The 27417-nt window shown below is 39.8% G+C and overlaps 1 protein-coding gene across 7 annotated transcripts in view; it reads right to left on the bottom strand.

The window, feature by feature from the left end:
• The window catches only part of LOC132916697 (LIM/homeobox protein Lhx9), a 474804-nt gene that overhangs the window by 283693 nt on the left and 163694 nt on the right, over nt 1-27417 (bottom strand). Inside the window, exon 1 of one of the 7 annotated variants that reach the window (XM_060976960.1) lies at nt 186-432. The exons of the other annotated variants lie outside the window; for them this stretch is intronic. The gene's annotated coding sequence lies outside the window, so the exon portion shown is untranslated. Of the gene's footprint in view, nt 1-185; nt 433-27417 lie in introns of those variants that run through there. 7 annotated transcript variants of the gene reach the window in all.

Below are 27417 nucleotides of genomic sequence, written 5' to 3'. Positions count from 1 at the left end.
GCCAAATCCACATAAAGTAACGAAATTAATTGTTACAATGAATATCGTGTGCTCTGATCTATTTCAAGCGGCGAATTCAGTTTGTTAAATATTGTTAAATATAACTACATTAAGCCATCTTTACTCTCAGTGCCTTAATTAATGTTATATCCTTACCTCAATGTGATAAAATTTCATGAGTGAACTCCTTTTGACGCTTCAAAATATCCACACAATTCTACGGGAGAATGACATGCTGAACTATCTCACAAATTTTACGATAAAGACGAAAAACACTCGATAAGGACACGAAACGAACACGAGAATTAAGAGAACTTTTGTTCCATTTTACGCAAAATGATCAAAGAGACCTCGATATACTTTACAGAACGCGACGATGCAACGATACGACGACACGACGACATACGGTAAACTGAATCACATTTCGTACCACGCAATGACGACGATGATACGATCATAAAGTAAATAAACACGTTCTATTCATCGCACCAATACAAACCCGAGCACATGATCGAACTTTCGCAGATTTACAAATGATTCAACATCGAGGTAAACATACTAAATGAATTATTTGCGATATTATCCGACATCGCGACGGAACGACTATCTTAGAAAAAATTACGCGGGAACTAGTCGTTAGACGCGCGATCGAAGCGCCACGCTCAGTCGATAAACAGAATTGAGATCCTTCGATTCTCGAATTGAGATATCTTACGATCGATATCGATTTTCTTTAACATTCAGTTACGTATATGTTTATATATCATAAACGAAGAGAGTCACGTTTGAGTTGAATAATGAGACGAAAGTCTCCGTTTATTTTTCACATAATATGACTGTTATAAAAGTATCTAATTTTCGAAATTATTAAAAACGAATTTCATGTTTAAAAGCATTTTCTTTCTCTTCAGAGATATTCTTACAGGATTGATATATGCATATACATAAATATTACACAAGGAAATAAAATATCAAGTATAAAAATGATACAATGATAAAGATTTAAAGAATTGTTGGTTATTTTGATTCTATCGATAAATATTGGAGAAAGCATTACAACATATACCGTACAGTGTGGATCTAACAACGTTCATGGAACATTTCATTTTATTAAGAATTTTTTAATTAGGATCTACAATGAATAAATTTCGCTTTGTAATTAATTTTCCTAGTAATTCAGGCAATTATCTCAGAAGATACTACGCTTTAGCAGATTATAAAATACAAATATACATTAATATAATCGTGAATATAAATATTTCATGTCTTAAACAAAGAGACGAAATTTTTCTCTGTTTATTTTTCATTATCTCTATAAATAAGCACTCTAAAAGTATATGAATTTAGCTTAATTTCGTTTCAGAATGGTAGAATCGAAAATCGAGCGACACAAAACTATTGAGAAAAAAAATAGTACGACAGTCGAAGGACGCGGCACGCTAATTAACACAGAAGTAAGAAAATTAAAATGGAGGAAAGCAATTAACAAAGGAACACATACGGGCGTTGTAACACTGGTTACCGGTTGTAAAGTAAACTGGTAAACAACACCGGTTTAATTAAATGTTTCCTATAAAAACTGACGGAAAGTTTCGGAAAGTGGAAATTAACGAAGACGTCGTAAATATTTTATTTCGGGATAAAATCACCAGAAAGGACGAGCTTACTCTTCCTCTCCGTTTTCTCGTATTCTCTGTTCCTACGGCGTTCCGTGCGACGTTTCACGAACAAGAAATCATAATTTCCATTTGTCTTCGTTTTGTAAATACTTTGGATAGCCAAAGTCCCATCAAAAGTCTCTTCAACTTCTCTAATTACGCCGCCTCGCGAGCCAAGTAAACCGAGCTACGCAAATACTTCGTTATAACAGCGCTAAACACGCTCGTGTCCGTTCGAGATTTCGCTGCTCGAGAATCGAAGCCTCGCCGTAAGATACGCGATCGTCCGCTCGATTACTTAATCTCCTTTGATAAAAAAAGAAGCGTAACAGAAAAAAAAAAAGGAGGAAAACCATTCACACGGTGAAATAAAAGAGAAGGGAAACGTGCACGAGCATGGATAGAGTCTAGTATCGAACCAATCCTACTCGCGGTAACTTTGCGCAAGTAATTGCAAGCGGTCGGCTATCTAGCTGACGTAAATTCCGCTTCAACTTTATTTACCGACGCGGCCATTTAATTAGAAAAACGGATGCCCGGCGAGAATGATCGGTCTTGCCCGTATATTTTACGAAATTTCCGCAGAAACTCGTGTATACTCGCGGCCGTGATCGCAAACACTAATTATTCTCGCCTTGCTTAGATCATAATTATTAACTTCATAAACAATAAAATATATGTAATCACGGGGACCAAACTTTTAAGAAAACCAAACGCTTAGTCTTCTCGAGAAAGTCCGTTCGCGACCAGCATAAAAAATTACATTAATTTAGTAAGAGTTAAGTTAGGTTAACGTAATATTTGATTTGTATCCTTTCCCAATCAATTGATACTATCGAATTTTGTTTCTTAACATTATGGCTATGAAAGAAAATTCCAAGAATTCACCTAATATTTTTCACATTATTATTTTTTCTATCTGAGTTCTACAATTTTATGAAATTGATCACCCTCCCTTAATGTATTAACACACAAATCTCTACAATTAATCTCTCTCCCTTCTTCAACCCTTTGTAAACGTTAACATAATCAACGTTAAAAATAACGGAGCGATAAGAATAACAAGCGAATCAGTAATCGGAGAGGAGCAGTTGTTCAGAGTCGAGAATGGAGGTTGCGAGAGAAAGAGTAGAAAAAAGGGGGAGGTCGAGGGTGGTCCGTTCCCCATTAGAGTGTCTCCGCAGGCGTTTAATCACCCAATTAAGAGGATTTTCACGTATGTTAATTAGTCGAAACACATGCAAGACGCGACGCGTCCCCTTCCTCTTTACTGTACCCCCGTGCGTTTCCCTCTCGAGGCTCCGGTGGTGCTTGAAGCCTGCTGGAACGGGAGCCTCGATTGCACTCGACGGCTAAAAAGAGATCAAAAGGAGGCTCCCATGTCGCAAGAAATATTCACGTACACGGTTTTGCACGGTAGCAAACGCGACACAAGGACACGTGTACCAGGGCCACCTACGCACACGCGCCTCTTCCGCGTGCCTCGGATGCGGAGGAACCGGTGAGAGAGATCGGCTCCCGGGAACGCACGACTCTAGAGACCCGAGACGCGTGTTAAACCGTCCTCATTAATCGGAACCCCTCTCTTCTCGCCCTGCACACCAGAGAAAACGCTGTGGTTAGGTCTCGTTGGGACGCACGCTCGTCAACCCTCGGTCGACAGACAGTCAGACAGACCCCGATGCTCATCGAGAACGGTAATGAATTTGCCGATTGAAAAGGGCGGAAGCTCTGCATCGATGAGGACGACGTACATTTTTTTTTTTTTTAATCCCCGTTAGAGCAGAGGTTTACCACGGTGACAGTCGGGCTGAGATTTTGGCAGGGGGTTGAAGATATTGGCGATTGAACAGACACTGTTTGACTGTTGGAGATTTATTTAATGGATACGAATTATTATTAACACAGACTCGTGGTTAAAAATTGAAGCTTTGAACAGATCCGTGGTTGTGACACTGGAGATTCGTTTAATGGATAGGATAATTATTAATAAAGAATTGTGGTTAAAATTTGAAGTTTTTGAGATGGTCAGAGGAACAGTGGATAACCTGTTGCGATATGGGAGTAATATTACGACAGAGTTTAGGAGGTAAAATCGATAAAACGCGAGAATACAGAGAAAACGGTGTTTATTCTACAATAGTACAGATTCCAGGGAACCTCGAGGAAAACCTAATATTATTTCCCTGTATAAGTAACTTAATTTACAATTGCAACAACTTGATTTAATTAAATCGGTTGAACACCTTGCGTTAACTTAACCAAGGCGAAAGATTTTTCATTGTATTGTATGAAACACGACGATGCAAAAAACGAAATATCATACACGTAGCCCGTCAGTTTGGTCGGCTAACGAAGGAAAATCGAAGAAGAGATGGTGGAAGAAACGACGTTGGCTATCTATTCAATTATCACCTTGGAACGGCCGCATACGTAGGAACAGGTAATTCCATTTCACGACTTCCGGCCATTCTCGGCTTTTGAGCGACGTGTCCTGTGACGTCAGCGGAACAAGAATCCCCCGTTTTACGCGTGCACCGAACGAACGATCGTCGTGTTCGAACGATTCGTGGCTTCTTCGGTGAAATCGGAAAGGTTATCGCCCTCTAACGTGGTCGATTAACAAATGTTTGGCTGGAAAGGCAGCCTTGGACGTGCGTCACATTGGAAAACGATAAATTTCGGGGTGGAGAACGATCTAAAAGCGGAGGGGTCCAGACAGGGAATAATTTATCGTTGGAATTTTAAAAAGGTTTAGATAAATAAAACAAATGAATCGCCATCGAAGTCAAGTGGTTGGAAATATCTTTCGCGGCAACACTCGCTCGCCGTGAATTCGTTCCAATTTCCTCTCTCCCTCGAGCCCCTTTCCCCTCCATGTTTTCGTCTTTCTTCACTTTATATCGGTCGGTCTCGTTTGCTTGCTCGCGAATTGCACATTTCGAGGTAAGTCTCGAAGACAATGAAAATTTCAACGACCATTCATTTTCTGGTAATGAGTTCTTTGGTCGGTCTTTTAACTGTGCCAAATGACTTTAAAATCGTGCCGTCGGTTAATGGGCTCTGTTCGCTCACTGTACACGTTTTCAGTTTTTTTCTCATTTCCACTCTCCTCTCTCTTACGGCCACTCCGTCTCTTTCTCCCGCAAAATATTAAACAATCACAAGTTTTCCGAGCTTTCGCTTTTCAAGTAGTCACGTAATTGGGCTTTTATGCATTGCCCCTTCTCCAGTTCCGCTCTTTTTTACACACGTGTCGAAGAATACAGGGGGTCGAGGGAAAATACTCGATGTCTCCGGTTGTTTTCATGAAAGGTTTAAAAGAAACAGCCGGATACAATGAAAAGTGGCGAAGGAGGTTAATATTTGACCGTTAGAGTCCACGAAACCACGACTAATCGCCATGGAAATGAATCCGTGCTTGCCAGAACGTACAAGTTTCAAAGAATAAAATTGCGCGAAATCTAGGTGAGTCTTTTCGCTACAATAAAAAAGAATTTATTTCTTTCTATGTCTTTCTCATCAGGCAGCCAGTTCTCTCAATTACGAACGACGTAAAAAAATTCTAAGCAGAAGAAAAAAGCGTATGTTTCTTCGAGTTCTCAACGGAAGGCTAATTAAAATACGAGAAGGTAGTGCGCAGAGAAGATTGACAGTAAAAATTGTTGCAACCACCGAGCCACGGAAATTACACGATCCTGTACGTTCTCATTACTCGAAGGAAAACACGTGGACAGGCAATAATGGCGCTCATAAAAACGATCGCGCGATAAAACAACGGAGTAGGCAGGGGAACGATGCAACCATCGGATAATTTTCCAACGGGCTAGGCGCAAACGGAATAATCGATCGAGAGAGCGAAAGGACCGTCCGGATTATTATCCCTGCTGCTTCAAACGAATTGATAATGATCAAAAGTAATGCGAAGTTTAATTGGCTAATAGCGTGACGAAAATATAATAACCATCGTTGTATCGATTAAAACTGGCCGGGACAGACGTGAAATCTCCTACGACGAACGCGGCCCCGTTCGCACGAACTAACAACGGAGTCGCAGTCGCAGCCAGGCGTCCGGAATTTCTGATGGTAATTCAGTCTAAATTCTGGAATCTACTCATCCATTCAGCGGGAACGTAATGGCGCAAATTTGCCTAATTTTCTACTTATTACCAGCTGCTTGTTACCGCATTTGTAATTCGTTGTTCGACGAAAATGAAATTAATAATCTTCCAAGCGCGCATCGCACCGTCTAAGTAACGCAGCGATGATTCCCCGTGATACGCGTTCGAAAGGTGTGTATTACGATCGTGAGTTTGCTCCATGTATACCGTTCTAGAACATATTATATACGTTAAAATAATTTACGACGCAGCTATTTAAAATAAAGTTGCCTCACTCAAACGTATACGAAGATCGCGATAAAGAATGTGATAAGTCACATTTTCTATTCTTTTCAATTTTATGAAGTTTCCATACTGTTGGAAATTTTAAAACTATTGTCACAAAGTAATCTTAGTTGCTTGAGCTATTCTTCCTAACATTTCTTCATTTTTCAAGACATGTTTAAATATAATATTTCAATTTTGCCGTGTACCTTACCTTTGCAATTAAAGTTATACAAACGTATAACTATTAAACGTGTAAAATATTATACCAACTGTTAATTACTTCAATAATTTATTTATTTAATTAAGAAATTTCAAGCAAACGAAGAAAATCAAAGACAGTGAAAAAAGTAACAAAACTTCAGTTTCTCTCGAATGTTTAGAGGCGGATGGGACGTTTTAACTGAAGAGAGTAGAATTGCAAGAGGAAAATTAGATAGGGATAAAAATCAGTGGTAAGGCGACATTATGCAACTTTTTCATCGATTTCTAAGAGATCTGTGACGAGCGAGGAAATTCGCGAGAGCAACGTTAAGAAATAGAGAAACTTTCTGTTCTAATTTCCCGCTGGATGTGCGCGAGGACAGTCTTTGAGGCTGGCAATGGTCGCTCATCCCCGTATTCAAATTGTAAATTTATACTTGTAAATTTATGAGACGTTGGAAATGAACTATTGAGAGAAAGGGAAGGATAAAGAGAGAGAGAGAGAGAGAGAGAGAGAGAGAGAGAGAAAGAGAGAGAGAGAAAGAGAGAGTAGTAGTAGTTGTAGTAGTAGTAGTAGTAATAATAGTAGCGGTAGTAGTAGCTATACATGTAACGAGTCAACTGTAATGCACCTATAGCGTGTGCTTGGTTTTATTCACGAAGGAATGGAAATCCACTTGTGTCACGGGGGCTGAAGTATGGCCCCTATCTGTTTTCTATGTATTCAACTAATGCTGTCGTAAAATATGAATAACTCGCGAGACAATACCGATAAAGGTTTGCGGAAAGTATAATAGTGCACATACGTTCGCCGTAAAGGAAAAACGAACGAACGAACGAACGTCCATAGAGAATTACATCTATATTTGCTTATCGAGATAACGAGACTTTGTGCGGCCTCGTTCAAAGGATACAAAACGTTAAAAATAATAGGAAAAATAGAGAACCGTTAAAATACTTTACGTGTATCGGGAAATGTTGGACGATTTATTAATGCTATTTCTTATTCTTTATTCTCGTTGTACGAAAATAATTTTCTACAAGTAACTTTATTTGTTCGTTTACTTATTCTTTGATAATGTAGTTGCATCCATACGTGACATTGGTTTTGCGATTCTTCTTCCTTCCCTATCTTTATTTGCTTTTATTCTGTTTTTTACTTATTATCAAATATCTACCATTCGTTGTGTGCCATTTTTTGACTTTCAGTTCTCTTATCACCTATTAAACAACTTCACGCTCATATATTAACGTTCTTACAATCTTTGAATCATTTGGAGCATGAAAATTCAAGCATTGTAAACAATAAAGTGTTAGGCATCCTTCCATCCAAATTGAGAATCATAGATCATCTGTAGAACTTGTTAATTGCTTCAAACTTCTTCGTTTCATTTTTGCGAAATCATTAGAATGCTCCAATTGGTGTACACTTAGATAAAATCGTGTTGCGGGGAAAGCCTGTCTGGGAAAATACTCTTTGTTTTGAGGTCATAACATCTACCATGGGCGGACTTGTGCGCGTGTGCGTGCGTACGTGTAACCACACGGGGTAGATGCGTCGAGACAGATAAGGGGAGATACGGTTTGGTTTAAGGAAGCGGTTAATTACCAGAAGATAGAAGATTGCCGGTGGCACGGTCTTATGCTTCGAGTATAACCAAAAGAACTGATCCTCCGTTCTGCCGGTCGCGGAGGATGCTTTCGGGTAATAATCTTTCAGACATTTCAACCCATTAGCCATTGGTCGATAGGGTTAAAAAAGAAACGGATACAGGAAGATAGAAAAGCCATAGACGTTCGATCGAGGTAGATTTACTTTTACCATGGTGATTGTTCGAACTCGTTTTTCTAATTGAGTAACGTTTTAATCTTGTAGTTTATATGGATCTTCCGGTGATGGTTCAATAATTGAAACGTCGAAGAAATAAGAATTAATTAGAAACCTAGTAATAAAATAATGTTGGATTTTTCTCGAAATGGAAAAGTACTTGTCACATATCTGGAAAGCGATAAAATTCAAGAGTATGAGAAAACCATGGGTACGATTTAGTACGAACCAATGAGCGGCATTGGTGTGACGCGAATAATGAAATTATCCTACAGTTATTGGAAGCTCCTCCCCTAAAAATTAGCGGTACTTCGTGTAACGCTAATTTGAATCTAACTGTATTTTTATACTGATAAAAAATTGCAAATGAAATAATGTTGCGTTAATGCAATTTTGGTCCTGAATAAGTTTAAGACACATCACTAAACGAATCGAACGAACACGCAGAAAAATCGACCCTACCAAAGATCAACAGCATATGTGTGCGTATGTATATGTGTGCGCACGCGTGTACACGTCGCGCGAATTACAAGCGAGAAGTCCCGGTCGCGGGCCAGGTGCGGCGTGGCTCGGTGCAATTTCTTTGAATCAAGCGAAAGCCAATTACAAGTTTAATTCGGAACTTTGCGCGGGCGATAATTAGCCGGTAAATTAAATTTACTTTCGTTTCAAAACAATCGCGGAAGTTTCACCGGGGCGACGCTCGGCGTCGCGACGAAACGTCGCTCGCCTCCGGGGACAATCCAGAATTCTATAAAATTAATTATGCGGAACAACGCGTCCGTAATGTCCACTCGCTGTATCGACGGTCGAGCTGACGGTATCCTACGACCCAATTTCACTTCGTTTTTCACAGAATAGTATTTTGATAAGTTGATCTGTGTCCTATGAGATCATTTTATTTTTTAGCTCGTTGAACCATTGCTTTGAATTGTTGTTCTTTTAAGAAAAATGTTTAACTAGGTGTCGTTAATTTCGCGCAGGTTTCATAACAATTATCTAATTTCATTCCTCTCTGTTAATTAAAATCGTCAGTTTTAGGATTAAAAAGTTCTTCAAGTCCCAACGTAGTACTTTCACGGTTGCTTCATTTAGAAAATTGTCTAGATGTGAGGAAACGATAACTCGCGAGTACAAGATGGGACGAATAAGAGAATGTGACATAATTTCATGTTCTAATTCATCCTGTTTAATTTTTAAAAATAGCAAAGTGATTATTTTCGTTTCCATTTATCCATGTCCTTAATTTTTTTTTTTTTTTTTTACTCTTTACCTTCCTTAAATTATTCTTTAAAATATTCCACTAATAAATAGAAGACCTATAACACTAATTGGTATTCGAATTAAAAATGTCTCTGTTGTTCTCGGTCATAAATTATCAGCAACCGACTTAATGAAGGTTCCAATACACGCGTGCAACTACACCGAGGAAATTCGCGCGAAATTTCATCCTTTCAGCGTTAAACGTTTACGTCGGATGGACATTTTCGGCTCTCGTGAACGGAACTGTCTATTCGATATCGATGTTTACCGAAGGATTGAGAACGTAGCTAGAAATGGAAGGTACATATCGCGTGTTTAATCGGTAGAAGCTGCTTAGTCGTACCGCTGGATAATAGGAATCGAATTAACGTATGCCCTGTAGATATATTTAATCGTAAGTTTTATCTTTTCAAATCATTTATACTAATCATTAACAGTATTTTCAAACTCTATTTCTGAATTCTTATCGTCATTACATCTAAATTTTACGTAACTTTCTGAGAGTTACTGGCATATATACGTATGTATTTGTTTTTCAAAAATATTGAATCGAGTAATATTTATGGATAAATACAAATACAGAAGAGGAAACAATTATTTTTTTCTGCGCTTAATAAATTCCTTGTTGAAACGGTGATGTTATCTAAACTACAGATGTTATCAAAAACACACTCGTCGTTGTCAAATATTTTCAACCATTCGATTTGCCAACCAGAATTTTATTAAGAACAAAGAGAAAGAACAAAGTAGGTAAGAATCATCTAGTTTGCTGAAAAAGTTGGTAATATGTATTTTAATCATACTCAGTCACGTGCGTGTACATTATTCTTCTCAGGAGTTCCAATATATTTTTCACGGTATTAAATTGAAGAAACAAATTTTAAATATATATAATTAGAAAGTTAAACGAATTATCTTAATTAAATAAAGAGAAAGATAGCAACTAGAATGAAAAAACTTCAGGTTCCCAATTTTTATTGAATTTGTAGAAAAGCTACGGTCCACGAATTTTCTAATTCATTCGAAGTTATCGAGAAACTTTTGCGAGAAACAGAGGCTTTGCGAACACAAGGCAGTTCGATTTCCTGACGCCGTCGAAGGCAACAATTAATCGATACAACGGGCCACGATTAATCAAACTCGCCGCGTTTCCTAAATCCATTATTGCCGGCTCGATCAGCCGATTTCCACGGGCCGCTTCGAACTGGAACGCGGCTTCGTGAAAAAGAAAGTGTACTCGTTTCTCGAGCGGGCCGGTGCGCGTTCCGCGACGTTCGATCGATCGATCCAGCCACGGATATCTATTCGCTGCCAATTACCGCTACAGAAACAAGTGCTTTCATAGTGGAAAGCCGTGATTTCGCGGATAATTACGCGCGTTTGTTGCGATCGCCAGAGAAAAATTGAACGATAGTTTACTTCAGTTAATTTGTTATACTATTACTTGCACTATTTACTGTACAGACAAAGATTCTTCAAAATCTACTGACTCTAACATTTTAACAAATATTTAACAAAATTAAGAGACAATTTGATTGCCGAAAGTCTCTTCAAAGCTCAAGTCCACGAAAGAGACGAAGAAAAACTCTTTCATTCCCAAATTGTTATAAAGAGAAAGATAGCAACTAGAATAAAAAAACTTCAGGTTCCCAATTTTTATTGAATTTGTAGAAAAGCTACGGTCCACGGATTTTCTAATTCATTCGAAGTTATCGAGAAACTTTTGCGAGAAACAGAGGTTATGTCTGTCTATGGTATGTCTATAAGCCTTGACAAAATGAAATAATCTTACTTTATTTAATTTTTTAATAATATCCTATAAATGTTATATCTAAGAATTATTTGGTTATTTGACCTTGAACAGTTCAATTTATTTAATCGTTTAACTAATATTCTATATTCTGTAATCATGAAACTTCTTATCACCTATAACACCATTTGACTACCAAGCGAGCGAATCTGTAGAATTTCAATTGGAAAATGTGTTACCCCTTTATATTGTATTTTTTCTAGATCACGCTGCGCAACTGAAATTCATCACAAAGCGTCACAGTCACTTGTCTCCCGGAACTGTAATTTTTCAGATAATTACGCGTGATATACAGCCGGCTGGCACGCGATCTTACGAGTAACGCGTAACGTCGAGCAATTAGTTTTATTGACGTGAATCACACTGCGTTCTAACGTTATCAAATTGTAGCTTTATTGAAGTCCCGATACCCGATAACCCAATACGTCGATTAGAGATAGTTAGCAATAATTAATAACGAAGCTTATCGATATCGCTGGGCAATAAAATCGGACGATGGAACGAAGCACGGTTTTAATATCCTCTACCCTTTCTGCTGTACATTCTGATCAATTGATATGCCAGCGTGAAGTTATGTCTCGCGGCTAACACGGCTTTCTATTATCATGTACCGCTTTAATAGCCGGCATTCGTCTTTTCACCTCTGCTATTCTCGCCCCATGCCACTTTCAAAGGAATTCTTTACGACGCCAAAGTGTTTTTCTTACATCTTATCTTTTTCCTTTTAGGCTAATGATAAATTGGTATGCTGATTTTTCATCACCTTGGTATCAATACTTTTAACTAGACTCCTTATGAGAAAACGATACTGTCAGCAGGAAGATTGACAAGATAGCAATTTATAGTAATCTTGCTTGCTTAAATGTTATTAAACCATGGATATTAAAACGAAGAAGAATTCAGAATGAGCAATCTCTCGTTTCTTTATCTATCTCTATATCAATTCTTTCTTTGCTTCCTTTACCATCGAAATTTCTTTTTTAATACGAAAACTATTGGGTTGGCAACTAAGTGATTGCGGATTTTGTCATTAGGTGATATTGACAAAATCCGCAATCACTTAGTTGCCAATCCAATATACACCATCGACCTCCCAGTGGCAATTTTTAATAGTCTTTTAAGAGCCTCTAGCTTTTCCTCGAAAGGATTTGAGCAAGTCGCGCTCGCTGAGTCCTGGCCAAATTTTCCAAATTCTTCCATCGAAAGGAACGTGCCATACCGTTCGTGATCGCGTTCTTCGTTTTGCAGAGCATTGACAGGGAAAAGACGAGCGACGGAGGCGAGGTAGCGAAAAAGTTTCGCAAAGTGACAACGACGTGGTATCGCGTGACCGAGAGTCCGGTCGGCGGGGTGAAAAGAAGGGACGTGGAATTTGAATGGCGCATAAAAATGAGATGTTTAGATGAAAACAAGGAGATAAGCGAGCACGAGGGAACGGACGGCGGCCATTTAAATTGTAATTTTCAGCAGCGGGGCCTTCTATACGAGGGCTCGCGTGTACGTAATGTATGCGCATCTCAAGACGTGGAACGTTCCACCTTTACACGCCAGCAATACTGCGTAACCTCCCTGTGCCAGTATGTTGCTGCGATCGCGGTGAACCGCGCCGGAAGTAAAGGATGATGAAATCTACCTAGGTCTCGCTCGATTTTGTCCTCCATGGCCGTTTATTCCTTCTCATCGTCATCGAGAATGTTCGATTTAACGCGAACTTCCCATGTTTCAAATGGCAACTGTTTCATTTACGACTTTCTTTTCATAAATGTAGACTTGTAGTAGTATAGTTGTATCTCGATTATGATTTTTCCTTGTATCTATCAAGTTGTCCGAAAAGTGTCTTTCTCTTACAGACACGTCTTTATACAAACATGAAACCTAATCTGTCGAACATTGTGATCTTCATTTTGATAGAGCAAAATGGATCATACGTAATTCTATAAAATAATAATGAAACGAAAAATGTTATGCATCCATTATTTCCTTATAAAACGAAAGAAACTTTCCGGACGACCTAATATTTTAAGATATAGCAAACTTAGTCTTCCATTAGAAGTAATTAGTCAACCATTTCCGATCAGAATTATTGGTCTCAAAGGAAAAAATATTTTTCTACATATCGTTATTCTTCGGGTTTCGGGAAACGAGAAACTTGAAAAGTCGTTAAAAACGAATACCTGGAGTATTTTAGATTAAACGACTTCATTGAACGTAATTGAGATCCTGGAGTAGATAGCAATGAATATACCTAGTAAATGATAAAATATTTTCATTTTTATTCTAAACATATCCTGCATCCTAATTATTCGAACATTTAAATATTTTTGATATCTTAGAAGCATCTGAAGACTTATGAACTACATAGGCACGATGAAAGTATCCGAATAAAATCAGTTGAGTGAAACTTATGGTCAACGAAAGAAGGAAAAGGTGTCGAGATTGATGGTTTACGCGTAACGTCCGATAATATTCCTTTCTTTTTGCCGGAGACTTCGTTCTAGAATTTATCAGAATTTGATTATCGCGGTGAAGCGAACGGCAAAAAAGACGAGTATTATTTATGGAGCAGGCCGATACGCCGCGGAAGCGTTCTAATTAAAATCGAAAATGCAAGTCACGCGGCTGATTAATCGCCGAGCGGTGTTCGACTGTACCTTACGTGCAATCTCAGAGCCTAAAAAAAATTACGTTCAATTATGTCTCTGTCAGGTCTAGCACGGCTGGTTATCGCGACCGTATCGCGTACCGTTATCCGATCTTATTTTCCCTTCTTCCGATCGTGCTGCTTTCGCCGTTCAATGCGGAAGAATGATCAACGAATGAGATTTCCTATGAATTTAAAAGCTCTACGAGCAAAATAAAGCGAAGTACACGAGCACCGAATGGGAAAGCCATGACAAGTTTCTGTTAATTTTTTCACTTTTATGTCACTTCAGTAACTGGAAAGAAGTAGCCTTTATGAAAAAATCGAAAAAGGGAATAATAATAAATTAAAAATTTCGAAGATATAAATCTATGTTAAATTTTGAAATTATTCTTCTATAAAAGACGACTAATACGACTTGTATTTTTAATCTGTACCCTTCAAATAGAAAGAAACACAATTTCTACGTAACAATAAGAATATTACACGTATTTAACAAATTAAGGATACCATAATAATCGGGTTAATATAGAATAAGCAAGCAAATAAGTAAATTGACGATAAGAAAATTATTCAAGGAGAAGATATATTTTTACCAACATTTTTCTAGCTCTTTTTAACTTGTATATAAAAAGTTTGTACGTGGCATGAAGTCGTTTGGAAAACTGACTACGAGGAACGAACGTCTGCGAGAATTTCTCGAGGCTCCACTTTATATAAAGACTCGGGATCATCGTAAACGCGTGTGATGCGGGTGGACTGTGACGAGTTGACCCTGGAGGCGTCATTTCATTTTAGAGTATGTTTCTTTAAAAACGCTGCTTTTCCGTCACGCGTTGCACCTAACCGTCGTATTTCCCGGTTTAGTATCGTTCATTTTGCATGGCAACGATCTCGCAGACGTAACGCGATGCTGACGACAGCGCTCAACGTTGTGAAATGTTATCATTTCGTGATAACCGTAAAGAAAATCGCCGCAAATTCGCACACATGACGCTCTCAGATGTATTATTATATAATTATTATGCAGTCGTAAAACGTAGAACTTGCTGCTATTAGGTTTGTGACGGCGCCATTATAAACGTCGTTAAAACGAAAAGAAATTCTAATTTTGAGATTCGATATCGCTTGTCATTTCCATAAATTTATGGAGCGTCTTATATTGTAGAGTTATGTTCAGATCGATCAAACAAAGAAAATTAAACGGTATGAAGTTCAGGAAAGTTCAGGAATAGAACAACCATACGTTTGAAATTTGCGCTTATTCCGTTAAACAAGCCTGGTGCAATCGATAGATTTCCGGTTGAAAGTTCGCACAGTTCATCCTATTAAACAAGCTCGGTACAATGAACACGTTTCACGAAGCAAAAAGGCGAAATACAACAGATGCTTGGCAATCCAGTGAAAAGGGGCGATCCATAACGAGCGTCGGACCGTCCGGTTTCCGAAATGCAGCTACTGAATAAAATTCCAATATTTATGAGGCGGCTCATTTCATGCAAAACGCATCCCGGAAATTTACATTCCACTTTTTCCCGTATTTTTATAAATTACTCGATGCGTCCGAGGGGCTAGTGTACGCGAGCACGAGCGCGGATCGCGCTTCCCATCGATGCTCACCGATTCGGAGATAAAAATTGAAAACATTATTTCTGTTTCGTTTATTATTTGAAATACCATCGTGCCCGCTTATTTGGAACGTCGTTTCACGTGCCTCGATACGTTCCCACGCTGCGTTTCGGTTTCGGTAAATGTTGCAATTTGCAAATGTAATCACGCGTTCCGCCATAGAAACATATTCCATCGAAACTCTACCGAATATTAATATTAACCGTTTAATCGTTGCGTAAGTTTCAAGTCTTTTTACATTTTTATCTTCTACACATTTTTCAATTTTCCCCTTTAAATTTATTTCCTATTGTGTTTGCACTTTTTTCTCCCTATGTTATCTAATTGCAAATCGTTCCGAAAAATATAGTAACGCGATTAACGCGTTAAAGGAAGAGAAGATACGCGTAACATAAAATTAATACTCGATGACGATATAAATAACATTCAGTGCGATTTTAACTAAATAAGCATAATAGAGATTACGATAACAACGTACTGACAAATATGCTCAATCTTGTTGACAAACGTATTCGTGGACAAGAAAACAACTTTCGGTCAACAGCGAACGAGAATCTTCCACGGACGAGGCACGGACACAATAAACGTACGCATAGAATAATTGGCTGTAAAGTTGCACGAGACGCGGGTAAAAGACGTCGGGGGAGGACGTGGAACAGGGCATATGAGGGTTACGAAGCGGACGACGAAGGAACAAGGTCTAGCCTCCCCTTTTCGTGACTCGTGCGTTCAGAAAATCCTGTTTCCGACCAACGTCGTAAATTTCTCCGAATATTTTATTGTGTGACGATTTTTATGGTAATTGTCATTATAAATTTGCGAGGATTATTTATGCTGGCTTCGTATAAAGAACGTTATTGGAGAAGGAGGAGGAGGAAGAGGCGGTTGAAGAACGAACGAGAGGAGATTGAGAGAGGAGGGTGAGGAAGATTTTATTCCACGCGTCAGTCGAAGTTCAGAGATCGCTGGGCGTAAATCAGAGCATCGACGAAAGGTTCGACGCACTCTTTAACTGGTCCTCGAGATTGCCCGCTGAGAAATTCATTAAGAACCCTTCGTTAATGGCGCCATCGTAAGGAAAATTTATAAGTGTTTCGCTTTTACGTGGACACGCGTTCTACGTGGAATTGGACATGGCTAATAACGCTTTACCATCGATTTACTGGACAAACAGTTGCGTCCTCGATTCATCTTTGAATATCTTTAAAAATACGAAAAGTTTCCAGATTAATTCCTTGGTAGAAAGTCGATTAAATCGTCCGTCGAATTATACGCTTTTTCATTAGAATCTTATTTCTTTCAATGACGTTTCTTCTCTTCATATCATATTCTCGCTACTTTCCTTGTTTTTCTAAGACATTTTATCGAAACGCATAGAAACAAAAATGCAATAGTTGCATAACCAACAGATAACTGCAACGCTAATACATACGTAATACATACATATATGTATGCATCATTAATAGCGAAAGTGTTAAGCGGTGAAAGTGGATAAATTGCAATGGCGCTTGAAAATTACTAATTTCCGGAAAACGATCATTACTTCAACTTTAGCTAATTATCTACAACCTAGTATTCCGTATTCTTCGTAACGAACAGTTACACAAGCTTCTTACAAATCAAACATTCGGATAATTCATGTTGGCTAATAAAATTCTAGCAATTTTATTTAACACATTAATACAGCGCATATTAATATTCAATACACGCTGTACGCATCAGCCTGATGATTAGTCAGAATCATTTTTTCTCCGATACAATTTCAGTCGTAATTATAATTCAATTGATATGACGCAACGATTGTGACGGAGGATCGAAGCGGAGCACGCTTTCATCGAGGAAAAGTGAATCGCGGTACGGTAATTTAGCGGAGGGGGCAGAGGACGCAATTACAGCGTGCTAGATTTGTCGTTACATTATGCGGCAGGGCCAATTAATTTCTCAAGCGGGCTGCCATTATACGCCGGCCCGGTCTAAGCGTCGTCGCGATATATAATATGGAAGGCGCGTTAATTAAAATCCTCCGGCTCTATGCACTCTAACTTCGGCTTATCTTATCGGGGAAAACTAACAGCGACGTCGGCTGGCCGCCGGAAGAATAGACAATATAATTATCCCGCACCGCCTAACATTAATATCGCCTCTACGTGACGCTAATTCATACGTGTGTACGTTTACGCGGCCGTACCAAACCTCCTATTCTCATTATGACGTCGAAATCATCGACTTGGCTTTCAGTTCGTTTCGTGAAAAAGTATAATCACAAAATAGTAAAGAAGAGAACGTGAGCAAATATATGCAAAGTATTTCTTCTATCTCGACAAATCGAAATATCTCGTAAGCAATTGATCTTATCAAAAATATGTTAATAAAATTTATAGTTGGCAGATTTACGTTAAAATATCTGTTAAACTGGTAGTTTTTCAACATAAATAGGTTAATAATTTTTCACCTTAAAATCTCGCATACTAATCCAGCTGCAAAAAAAATAATTAGCACTGTATGATGGTGAGAACAATTTCTGTGAACACATTTTTTTTCTTTTTTTTTTTTTTTTGCTAGGACCAATCATTTACGAGATATCTCGATTTTTCGAGATAGACAAAACAGCTTGTATGTAGGAAAACGTGAAACTTCAAACACACCAGTTAATATTTTAAGCTGTAACTTAGGCTGTTTTTCAGTCTATGAAGAAAAAGCGGCAGACATTTGGGGTGCCATAAATTAGATCCTTCTCGGTACTATCGATTAAATGTTCAAAAAAATATCGAGGATGAATAGAGGATGAGAAGTAAAAATAGGAATAGGATTTAATTGGGTATCGCAAACATCGAAAGAAGAAATAAATTGATTTTAAACAACTCTGATTATAAATTCTCCTTATATCAATACGTTTTTATAGCATAGTTTCACAAAAAAGAGACATAGAGGAGGAATAGGATTAGTTCGGAAACTGCGCATAACTTCCATTTTATGATACCTAAGCTCCGAATCTTACGCATCAAAAAAGAAAATAAACGAGGAATAGCGAAGAGAGGGAAAGAAAGGCAGCGTAAATCAAGCTGGTAGCACAAGCTGGTCCCAGAGCCCGATGTAAAGGGGAAGACAGACTAAAGAGTATAAAGGAAGAAGATAGGGGCAACTAAATGATCTCATTAACACATTCCTGGGCGTCCAGGCTCGCCATGTGTCAACCGAACTCAGCCTTACCCCTTCGAAACACTTCGAGAACGACGACGTTGACGACCACACGACTGTCATGTAAATAATCTGTTGCTTAGACACCGAAACGAACGAACATCGAGTATACTGCTCTATTTTCTCTGCGTGGAAGACATCGGCAGTCTTTTTGTGGTCCATTGTGAGTCAGTCAAGTCAGCTTTATTCGTTGATTTTCCTTTGTTCGAAGAGGGGAGATCGAAGAAGGGGTTGTTCGTTCGAAACAATTCACGAGGATTCGTAGATCGATTTCAATCGTAGAGAAACAATAGGGCGCGTTTCACACGGATCTCGCGGCCTTTTTGTTCCCTGTCCGGTGCGTTTTTATCCGATTATACGCGTATACGAGCAGTATCGTCTTTGGCGCAATAAATTTGCTGGCGAAGCTCGCGCGGAAGAGAGTGAATATCGGTTGGTGACAAATGCCGCCGGTCCGAGGGCGATTCTCTAAGTCGAATCAAGACACATCGCGCTCGTAACTTACAATTTAGTTATCGAAACGGTTACGTAATCGTACGTCATCGGATTCCAGTAAATCTTATTTACAGCGTGCGCATGGCCTCCTTCTCTCTCTCTCTCGTTTTCTCTCTCCGCCTCCCGTTTCGGGAAACGAGCTACATAGAGGCCTGTTAAAAAAATAATATTTCACGTCGGAACTTCGGTCGAAAGCGAATTTGCGTAGAAAAAAAGGGGCAGAGAGAAAGAGAGGAGGGGAGAAATGTAGGGAAAGAGGGAGGGTAAAAGGGTGATGGAGAGCGGGCAAGGGGGATTGGAAGCTTTAAATCATGCAACTTTTATCCGAAACATTTTTTCCATTCCACCATTGGCTCACGATCGAGTGGCTGTAATACAGGTGGACAGACCGTGCACGTGTAGTCGCAGAATCGCGACTACATTTCATCCCGGAGGATATAAATTTTAATGCATTTTGCGCGACTACGTTGTAAATGCAAGACAAACAACTAGAAAAACCGTGTGCCCGCGATGGCCTTCGTGCGACCATGCGGTTGCCTCGATTATCCGACGAGAGCGATTTGGCATCGGGTTTCTAACGATAAGTCGGTCACTGGTAACTGTCATACAAAACACGTAAAAAAAGAAGGGAAATGGGTAAAAAAATTAATTGATGAGATACGTGCGTTAGTCTGTGGCTCGCGTGAGGTTCACATTCCGCGTTTCATGGAACACGTACTTGTGTGTGCAATTTCGAGAGTAGGAAACCAGGCGATAGGAGATTTGATATAGTAACGACTGTATCGTTCGACTATCGTTCGAATTATTTAATAAATCCGTAGTTATCGTATCGCGACTGATATTACAAATGAATATATCTACATTTAGAAAAAAAAAAAAAAATTACGAATAAAGAGAGAGAAAAGTTGCAAAGAAGCGTACTTTATGATCGCGCGAAGAAGAATATTTTTATTGTGAAAGTTTCCAATAAAGACGTCTCCTATCTCGTTACAGATAACGAAGTCGTTAGCCAAGGAATTTAACAATCCAAAACTCGCAATTACAACATGAAATTATATAAAAACTTCCACAGATGGAAGTTGAAACGGTGAAAGAATTTTTATGAATTTCGCGTTACAGCTGCGCGTAAATATTGACGTTGGAATTACGAGCGACTAATCTTGGCCATTCCAATTGTTAAAGTAAAAGACAACAAACGTATATGATATATGTATACGCGTAAGAAAATTAATATAAGACACACAAACATTAAAAAATCAAATAGCTTTGTAGATTAGAACAAGGGAAGGGAATGAGTACGAATTGTACTCTTTAGGAAGAAAAGCATCGTCGAACAAAAGAGGACTCGAAGAATTCAAATTTAACGAAGAAGAATGCATGAAGAATTCAATATCAAAGTTGGATGTACCCATGATTCCTGAGTCATGCAATCTTTTCGCTACGCAACTCCTACGAAGCCTGGGAATCACGAGGGTGGGAACAGGCTGCTAGCGAGAAGTATCGGTGAAAGAGGTGCGCGTGGACAATTCAGAGAAATCTTTCAGGATACAATAAATCCAGACCAGCATGGGATCCAATATGCAACGTACGAGGAAGAACGCGTCATGAATTTTTCTCAAAATCACTTATTTTCGGACACGATGATTTAAAACGTTTATTACAACTTTTTAACAAATACTAGTTTCTTCCATAGGTGGATAGTACATTTTCATTCTTGAAATTAAAAGAAATAAGCGAATATATTCGATGTAAACTGTCTTATTAAACAAATCGACTACTCTACTTCTTCACAAATCATTGTAAGCTTATTTCGACCGTTCGCGGAGAGACGCGATCGGAAGCACGTCAACGGAAGTCGTAAATTCCCGTTACGATTAGACAATCTACGCCACGAACTGATCGATCCCCTGTATCGGTTAGGATAATAGAGACGGTTGAATTGAATATACACTGAGTTAACAGATTATACATTATAGTTTATTCCAACAACTTGTAGACTAGATAGATATAAGTTGATAGAGAATAATTAAGATCTCGATTGATAGAAAAGTTACTGTGCAGAGTACGCAACGTAAGTTTATATTGTGACGGGTCAAGAAATGTAGAACAACTGAACTTTCTGTGAAGATGATGCTGCGGAGGAAAACCCGTGATGGATGGGTCTAAGGACACGAGATAAGCTGATTCGTTAAGGACAAGTTTTCGTTAGGAGAGTGAAGGAAATAGACTTTGCTGTCAATTGGTTAATTTACAAGGTTAGTGGCGTACGGCCTGGTAATAAAGCTATACCATAAATTTCCATCTTACATCTGCCCTCTCTAACTATACTCAAAACTATATAATAGTTACGATTCAACGTTACAATATCTCTGAACCAAGCAAGAAATTCTTGGAAATTTCGACGAAATTATTGGAAGCATCGAAAGGGGAAAGCTGAGATGTCTCATCGGAAGAAACGAAATCGCTCGACAGAATCGCACGAAAAATTGGAGCCTGTCTCGGGTACGCGATATAGCGTGTTGTCGGAATGGTAGGTGCGGGTCAGGTTAGGTACCACGAGTAATTGGTCCCATATTACATTCCTGGTGACCCCCGCAGAGTCAAGATTCGTTCAGAGAAAGGAAATACAAGGCGTTGGCTTTGTACACTTTTATTGGTGCAGTCGACGACAACGACGACGACGTTGCTGATCTCGTTGCTTCCGAAACCGGACGGGGAACAGAAAGAATGTAGCTGGAGAGTCGGTAGCTATCCCAAACAGGATGTGGTCTGGTGAACTTCCACTAAGAGAATCGTTCCTGTTACGATCTTCGATGAAGAGACGAAAATGCAAAAAAGTTTGCGTCCGAAGTTTGAAGCGCGGTAGCATGATATCGCCAGTGCTTAAAGCTACGATTACATCGGACGCGTTTTGCAATGAGCTAAAGTTCTGACGAATTGGTCAGAATGAGAGATAGCCATATTTTAATAGCAGTGAATGCGTTAAATAGTTTGAGTAACGTAGTTTGATGTAGGTGAAGTTTGAATAACTTGAGTGTTTGGGTACCTTTTAGATAAATTTCTGAGATTCGTATCATCTCGAACAGAGAGAGGATGAAAATTACAGAATGTATAATGTGAAATGACTATATTATCATTATTTTTACCTATCCACAAAAGAAGAACGTTCTCATCTTTCTATTCTTTTCTTTATTTTCTCCGTTCTCCAAACTCTTTTTCAACGTCTCTCCTTTTACCGTTTTAACTCAATGGCTTTGATCGATTAAATAATTAAATGTGGACCGAGCACAAGGGCTGAAACAAAATACTTTATACGAATAACGCTCCATGTGTCTTCGAGTATTATAGGACGAGCAAAAGAAAGAAGAACGATTGAAACGTACGCGATGCATCGATGTAGGCAATGACGAGATCGTTCTGTTCGAAACGTGAATTATCGTCGCGCGATTAATCACCAATATGTCGAACACCGCATAAATCAGTGATTTGTAGACCGGTCATGAACCATGAAGCTCGAAAGATGGAGGGCATATAGCACGCACTCAATACGAAATTTCAATCTTTCACGTGTTACGAATAGTCAGAGGCAATATTCAAAGTATAATAAAAGAAATGGATTATGTCGTCAAAGAAAATATACGTAACAATATCATAACTTAAAAAAGACTCAAAAACTACTCCTGCACATATTATTGTCAATCAATCCAATCACAAAACAACAAAATTGATTGGCAGACGTAATTCTGCTTCAAACAATTTATTTGTACCAGAGAAACGTCAAGACACATGACTAACAGAGATATCGGCCATATTTTAGCGATAACTAAAATAAAAATGACTGTATAATACAATAACTTTTACCCAATGTATTTCAGGAATGAAGAACACATACACCTCGAAAAGATTTAAAGAAACCGTGTTCCATGAGATTTTTGTTCACCATCCTTGAAAATCGCGCGTTGTCGTCGTTACGTACGATCTTTCCCGCGCAAACAGCAGACGGAAAACGATACTGCGAAGCTCGAGGGGATGGTGCGGGCCGAACGCGCGTAGACCCGGGTCTGCGTTGAGGTAAGACGTTTAATGAAATCAGCACGGTGTCTGTCTCCTCTCGTAGACTCTCCTCGGCACTGTTTTAATTATACCGGGGCTCTCTCGCTAGTTGCACATCTTCCCTCCGTTTCGGGCAGCCCTCTTCTGCCATGAATCCAACGTCTTTCCCCTGCGTCCCTCGATCTCTCCTCCACGGTGTACCCTCTCTCTTAGCACTGTTCCGTCCGTCTGTCTCTCTGACTGTCTCCTTTTGTTTGGTATGGGTGGAAAAGGGGAATACACACAGACACTTGCGCACACCGCGAGACCTTTAGGATGATTAGACAAAGACGTTACAAAATTAGTATCCCTGCAGACAAAATTGTCGAAGGAAGCCGGTTGTTACGAGCGCGTGTACGTGCAAGGTGGAGGATCGCCGTGTGCGCTCGGCCCCACGACGTCTCTGCTGTTATTGCGAAATACTCACCGGAGACGTTTGCCAACGTTCCCCGTTTCCGGGCCGCGTATAAACCTTTCCGCGATAGATGCTCGCAAGGCCCGCCACTAGAATTTTCGATTACAGCGTTGTCCTTTCTTCGTCCACCCTCGATCTTCGTGTCCTTATTCTCGAGATGGACCGTACGAGGATAATCTTTTTGCGGAACGAAGAGCGATGTTTGGAGGATTAAAATACAAAGAGAGGTAGGTATTTGGAACGTATAATTATCGAAGGTTGACGTATTTGTAATTTCTTTGGATTTCGCGTTATCGGTACGCTGCGCTTTGCTTCGATGTTCCGTGAATGTTCCAGCTTATTTGCCCGGGTCTTCTAGCGTTAATTACACGCGAATTCGCGTGAACCATATCGGAAAAGTTGACAATTTGAAATGTTTGAAGATCGTTCCGAAAATATTGCGTTTTCGTGTTACAAAAGCGACATTTCTTGATTTGCATATATCAGGAACGAAGCAGAACACGTTTGGAGCTATCGACTTTATATTAACTACGAAAGAGAGGAATTTTCGTAGGGAAACGGCGAGCTTGTTTCGAGTAGGATTCTTTTAGGGTAGAATAATGTCGCGACGCGAGCGTGCAAGCATGAAGCAACCTAACAGCAAGCTGGCGATCAGCGTCGCAGGTAGCATCGGAGCAGAAAAGTTTAAGGGTGCAGACGGTTAAAATAGGCGAATGTTCGGGCCTCGTCAGGATTTTTCAGTTTTGACACCTGTTTGATGGCCATCTGATTCGATTCGATTAAAATTCAAATCGTCAAGAAACGAGTTTCTAAGGAGGGTGGAAATTCAATTCCGGTTAAAAGGTTTCGCTATTCGTTTAACAATCTCGTTCTGAGGGCGGAAAATGCCCGGGGAAAGAAATTCAACGTCTCCTTCGTGAAACTAATACCCGTTTCGTTAATAAACCGTGTAACAAGCTTAATGCCTCCGCCCGTCTGTCTTGTTTCCCCGTTTTTGCGTGCTAAATTAATGTTTGAAAAAGATACCCCTCGTTTCGCCGTTTCTCGCTACTCAGAACCAGCGTTTCCTCTGATTTTCCTGTCCAAGATTTTCATGGACTGCTGTCACAATGGCAGCCTTTACGTTCGTAGAGTGGTTGATTGAAAATAGCAATTTTAAATATCTTTTGGAAAAAAATACTTCCCTTCGGAGAAAATTACTTTGATAAAAAAAAAACACGACCTTGAACTTTTCACCTTACATAATCGAAAATAATTGTAAAACTGTGAAACAATCGAATAAAACAGAAGATATCGAGTAGAATTAAATTTACATAAAAGATATCCACGAATATCACGCGTTTCTCCAACGATGTTGCAAGCGATAAAACAACTCTACAATCGAGAACGCATCGTTTCAAACGTTGCACGTATACGTACAAGCGGTGCAATTTCGAAAACTGAAATCGAATTGTTATATTATACGAAATAAATGTGCGATCGATCGGAGCGACCGTGCACGCTGGCCAAGCCTAACGATAGCCGCGTTCATAAACCACGAAATTCGATTTAAACTATCCGCAGTGTACGTTAACGCAGCTATGCTTTTTCTGCCATGGTTTTCCATATTAAATTAATGTTTGAAAAAGATACGCTTTATCCCTGGCGCGTTCCCTGCGTAGCGCTTTCTTGAGCTGCAGCCCTGAAGCATAAGAGGCGCAGCCAGGGCGAAGGGAAAGAGAGTGGAGAAACGCGGAGAAAGAGAAAGAAGAGACGAGAAGGCAGAGCCGGTGGAAGGTGCAAAGCACATTCGAGTATCTCTCCCCGCGTGTGCTCTTGAAATAAGTCCGCACACGTACGCGAGAAACATTCAGCGTTCTGTAGCGGCGCTAGGCGGATTTAATCCTAGCAAATTAATTCCATTTTCTCGGAGCATCGCGCATTCTCTGTGTTTCGTCCTTCATCAGCTCGGCTATGCGCAGCTACCCCTTTTCCCTTGCTCTATACTCTCCCCTACGTCTCCGTTTCCCTTCCTTCTGGTACCTCTCTTACTCACCCTCCTCCGCCCCTTCTTCCTCCACTTCCTCCTCTTCTTCTACCCCTTTCGTTCGCATGTTCCTCTACCGTTCACCCTCTCGCGCTTTGCCGACCTCCTCGAAGCTCGAGTTCTGGCTCGGTGCCTTACCAAACCTTCCCTCCCCCTTCCGTTCTCCTTGTCCTCTATCACTCTGCTCCCCTCCAACACTACCCTTCCTCCCTCCGCGCAACCGTCTACCCATCCTCACCTACCGTCTCAGCCGCCCTTCCACACCCTCGAAAAGCTATACTCGAGCCGGTCTACAAGGAATTGTTAATTGCTCGTGCAGCGCCAATTTGCATAAATCAATTTTAAATCAACCCTCGAGCCCGCGAAGAGTGCGCCGCCAGCCGGCGGCCAACCGAACTACGGATCTGCACAGGTACCCATATCGCCAACCCCGCGATCACTATACATATTTTGCCTCTGCAAAATAAGTACGATAGCGACCACTTGTTTTTTGTAATATATAAATTAGGTTAAATGAAATAAACTCTTTTTATTCTGCTCTTGCCCGATGCATATGTACAATTTCGTATATGTAAAAGCATACAAAAGATGGGAAAAATGATTTTTTTTTGTAACATGTTAGATGAACGAAAATCTGCACTTAAGTTCCACTGCTTTGTCTAACGCAGTCTAACGATCAATGTTTGATTTTTCGAGCGGATGTTCAGATACTTGTAGCCGACAGTGTACTCGGTGATTAACCCCCTTCGAACGAGTTACCTGCGTTATACCGAGATTGTGGTCGCGTTTATGTGCCACAATGGCTGAAATAAGAGCGAACGACCGAAGGCGAGTCTCGTTCGCACCCCTGTTGCGCCGTTCCTTCGAGTGGCCAGCGTGCTAAGAAGCTGGTAGAGCAACGAAACGAACGAGCTTCCTCGTCCCTCTCGCAGCTTTCCCTTTCTCCCGTACTTTCTCTCCTCGCATTTCCTCCTTCCCTAAAAGTCTCGCACGGCTCTTCCTCCCCGATCTCATCTTCTCTGTTTTAACTCCCGTTACTTTTACTCGCCCCTATGGTGGATGGTTCTTCGTGAATCGGCGCCGTTAAAAAGGAGGTTTAGCAAGGGTTGCAGTTTCCGGGATGTTTCGTGTTTTCAAGGGAATCCGGCTTCAAAGTGGCTAACGAATCGACGCGCAACGTGCATGGAATAGCCGGGTTTAAAGGGTTAAACGAGCTCGCGCTCGCGCGATGCAAAGGAGGCTGCCTGAATGGCATGGTCGAATCTTCCGGTGAAATGTATTGCTTCTAGCGTAAGGGAGAGAAAGTCTATGAACAGGCGCCTGATTTTCTTGCCGGACGAGGTTTTGGTTACCGCAGAGAAGATGAATCGTATGGGGCATAGCTTTATTGCGAATTCGGTGCTGGTATATTTTAGGGATTCTGCTGCCAGAGAATTTGGATTTGTTAAAAAATTGATTCGCAACTTGATGGAATAATAATCACATCGATAGAGAAGAGACATGTAATAAACTTAAGAGAGAATTACTCGGTAGAATATGATAATGAATTAATGAAAAGTTAAATAAAAGAAAATTTCACATCGATCGGTGGTAAAAACGAAATAGTATAATTTTAATTATGAGCGAGAAACGTAGAATTTACTTGCCATTTATCATTTATATCGATGAACTCATTACTATTATACTAAATTATCATGCGAGGAAACCCTAAAAGCATCCCAATATTACACTATAAGCTTCTATTCCACACTCAACAAGAAATACGATTAATAA

Source organism: Bombus pascuorum, chromosome 1 (assembly GCF_905332965.1).
Source record: "Bombus pascuorum chromosome 1, iyBomPasc1.1, whole genome shotgun sequence".
Lineage (NCBI taxonomy): Eukaryota > Metazoa > Arthropoda > Insecta > Hymenoptera > Apidae > Bombus > Bombus pascuorum.
This window is presented reverse-complemented; position numbering and strand designations above follow the sequence as displayed.